The sequence below is a fragment of the Bos indicus genome, chromosome 17 (assembly GCF_029378745.1).
Source record: "Bos indicus isolate NIAB-ARS_2022 breed Sahiwal x Tharparkar chromosome 17, NIAB-ARS_B.indTharparkar_mat_pri_1.0, whole genome shotgun sequence".
Classification (NCBI taxonomy): Eukaryota; Metazoa; Chordata; class Mammalia; order Artiodactyla; family Bovidae; genus Bos; species Bos indicus.
In genome coordinates, this window is record NC_091776.1 from 54,672,962 (window position 1) to 54,676,766 (window position 3,805).

The following is a 3,805-nucleotide window of genomic DNA, read 5'->3' on the forward strand; positions in this document are numbered from 1 at the left end:
AGGCCACTCAGGATATTTTCCCTTTTGATTAACTCAGAGTCAACTGATTAGGGGCCTTAACTACATCTGCAAAATCTCTTCTGCCAGATAGCATCACATAACCATGAGAGTGACAGCCCATTATATTCACAAATCTCACTCACACCCAAGGGAGGGAAGATTCTACTGGGCACATACACCCAGAAATAGGAGTCTTGGGGGCGATTTTAGGATTCTGCCTACCGCGGATACCCTTGTACAGATCTCTCCCACATTGAATAGGAATAACCTGTGTAACTAGAAGATTATTGCAAAAATGATGGTGTGTGAATTCTAAAACTAGGTCATAAAAGATATGGCTTCTACCTTGTGCTCTTGCTCTCTTTCATGGATTATTTTTTTTGAGGGAATCAGCTGCCATGTTAGGATGCTCAAGCATTCTCAGATATCATAAGCATGGGTTAAAAATGCTTGAACATGAATTTGAGCAGACCCTTGGAGATAGTGGAGAACAGAGGAGGCTGGTGCTACATCCATGCGATCACAAAGAGTTGGACACGATTTAGCAATTGAACAACAAACAGCAATGCACAAAGAAAGAAAGAATTTATTAAAAGCACATGGAGATGTCTGTCACTTGGCATCCAGGGCTGTCACAGAGCAACCTGTAGTCCTAAACGTACTCTTTCCTGATTAACATCATTCAGCACATCTCCCCATTTCTTAGACTTTAAAATAACAGTTGTGTCTGAATGCAAGAAAGGTTCATGGGTAGTGCTGCTGTCAGCATTGGAGATGAACATTCTAGTTCTGGTTCTAGTGGAGGGATAATTTGAAAATTGGAAGCATTCCGATAAGAGCAAATATTGGGCTGGCCAAAAAGTTCCCTCAAATTTTTCCAGAACATCTTTTTTTAAAGTATTTGTTACAGTATTGCTTCTGCTTCTTTGGGGGTGGGGGTGGCTGTGAGGCATGAGGGATCTTAGCTCCCCAAGCCAGGGATCAAAACAGCACCCCTTGCAATGGAAGGTGAAGTCTTAACCACTGGACCACAAAGGAAGTCCCTCCAGAATATCTTAGGGGAAAAATCCAAATGAACTTTTGGGCCGACTCAATATACTATATTATCTTGCTAAATCCTTCCTCTTTGATAGCATAAATGCATAAGGAACTCTCAGGCTTCTCCTTGCATTCCAGTTTGTGGTTCTGAATGTACTCACACATTAGTACAATCTTTGCAAGCAAGGTGCATGGCCATTATGGGGTACAGAGTCTAAGATGCCAGCCCCTGCTCCCCCCACCTAATTCTCACCTTCTGGCATTCACACTCCTGTGTCATCTTCTCTCCTCTTGAGCAGACAGAATCTGTGACTTGCTTTTAACCAATAGAATACAGCCAGGCTGATAGGATTTCATATCTGTGATTACCTTGCATAAGATGTAACTACTGTCTTGCTTGCTGACTCTCCCTGTTGACTCTTCTTTGCTGGCTTTCATGAGGTAAGCCATATGGAGAGACTCACATGGCAAGAAACAGGATGGTCTCCAGCCAACAGCCAGGAAGGAGCTGAGATTCTCTTCTCAGTCTGGCAGCCCATAAAGAATTGAGTCCTGAACCACCACATGAATTTGGAAGTAGTTCCTTCCCCATCTGAATCTCAGCTGAGACCCCAGCCCTGACTGACATCTTTACTGCAGTTTAATAAGAGGTGAACTGAATCTGGATTCTTTTTTTTTCGTGCGCGATTTTACTTCCCTGACCAGGCATCAATCTGTGCCCCCTGCACTGGGATCTCAACCATTGGACTGCCAGGGAAGTCCCTGAGTCTGGACTCGACCATAGAAATTGTGAGATAATAAATCTGTCTTGTTTTAAACTTCTAAATTTATGGTAATTTGGTATATAGCAATATGTAACTAACACAGCAGCAGAGGATCATTTTGAAATATTAAAGATTCACATCACTCTTAAATTTGAATATACATAGATCTAGATGTAAAATGCATGAAGTGTGCTATGTTTCTTTACATTAACTATAAGACATTTGGACTCTAGGATTGTTAGCAGTTTTATTTTTTGCTGCTTCTTTTTTTAATTCATTTTTGTTGGTGTTTAGTTGCTCTACAGCGTTGTGTGAGTTTCTGCTGCAGCAAAGTGAATCAGCTATATGTATACATATATCCCCTCTTTTTCAGATTTCCTTCCCATTTACTTATTTTTAATTAATTGATTTATTTTAATTGAAGGCTAATTACTTTACAAAAATATGGAATGCTTCATGAATTTGTGTGTCATCGTTGTGCAGGGGCCATGCTAATCTTCTCTGTATTATTCCAATTTTAGTATATGTGCTGCCAAAGCAAGCACTTATTTTTTAATATTTATTGGAATTAAATTTAAAAATTAACATCTCTAGCTTTATTAAAGCAGTTTATCTTAAAATGTTACTTTAATTGTGTCATTTGTATTTTGCCTTTTGATTTTAAAAGATAATTAAAGTATTTAATTTTAAAAGAAAAAACATAAGTAAAATATTCTAGAAGAATAACTTCAGAAAATATCTAAAATATTTTTAATTTTCTAATTTAAAAAATTTTAATGTACACATTTTATGAAAATGTATTCAAGTTTTGTGTCCTTTGATCTGTAACTTCAATTTATTTTTTATTCCTTCAGGTCATTACTGCCAATAGCACACAATTACATAAAAATCTTGATTATAACAACAGGGTGAAGGACTTCCCTGGTGGTCCAGTGGTTAAGACTCTACACTTCCGCTGCAAGGGGCCTGGGCTTGATCCCCAGCTGGGGAACTAAGATCCTGCATGCTCAGTGGCATGGCCAGAAAAAGAAAAAAACCAGTGTGAGTGATTTTGCTAAAATGAAGGCAAGAAAAACAAATTTTATGGAATAAATACATAGAAATTTCTTAATTATACTGTTTAAAAGTTTCTCATTTAGATATCACTGTTACATCAATACAACATAATTTAGTTCCATCGTCTTTGATATTTTGCCAATTTTCAGACATATAAAAAACATAGCTTTACATGTATATTTTGACTATTTTAATGAACATATATTTTTTAAAATAAGAGGTTAGAACATGTTTTATTTGACAAATTTGTGAGCTTGATTTTTACCATGAAGACTTTTAGACACATGGGCCTCCATTTGTACTCTTGTCCTGGGTGCTCTGTCAGGGTAGGTAACCTGCCCAAGGTTACCCAGCTGGTAAATAGGGCTGAGATTTGAACTTCTACCTGTTGGCACTCCAAGGTCCGGGCTGTGTCACATGTGACCTGCCCTGGGTCAGCTTCTCCAATGGAGGGAGCCCTGAATGTCTCCGAGGCTGGGATATTCTGTGTGCTCAAGGGCAGAAGAGGCTACAGACTTTGTGTTTTCCAAGGCAAAATGAAAATGCATTATAATTATAGTTAATACAGTATTAAGAATTCCAAGATGCTGAGAGTAGAGCACTAAAGTAAGCAGGAGGTCTTTGTAAGTGCAAGATATGTGAACTGCGTGGTCAGGGGCTTCCTGAAGGTGGTGACACCCAGTCCCCTCTTCCACTTATAGTAGATATGCTTGGGTTTGGTGGAAAGAAAGGTCAAGAGCTAATGGGAAAGATGAGGACCCTCCATTTATAGCACTTTCTTTTAAAAACCAGTTTATTTAAATAAAAATGTGAGTCATTCAAAGGAAAAAAATAAGGAAATAAAAGCATATGTGATATGTAGATATAGAAAAAATGTCATGAGTTATTTAAATGACAGGGTTGGGAAATTGCTGTGTGAGTGTGTATGTCTACAAGTATGTAATTGT

The 3,805-nt window shown here is 38.1% G+C and overlaps 1 non-coding gene across 1 annotated transcript; it reads right to left on the reverse strand.

Moving 5' to 3' along the window:
• Positions 1-2,240: 2,240 nt before the first annotated feature.
• On the reverse strand, positions 2,241-2,347 carry LOC139176884 (U6 spliceosomal RNA). The gene has a single exon (XR_011561355.1). It is a non-coding gene; the product is annotated as a U6 spliceosomal RNA (small nuclear RNA).
• Positions 2,348-3,805: the final 1,458 nt, after the last annotated feature.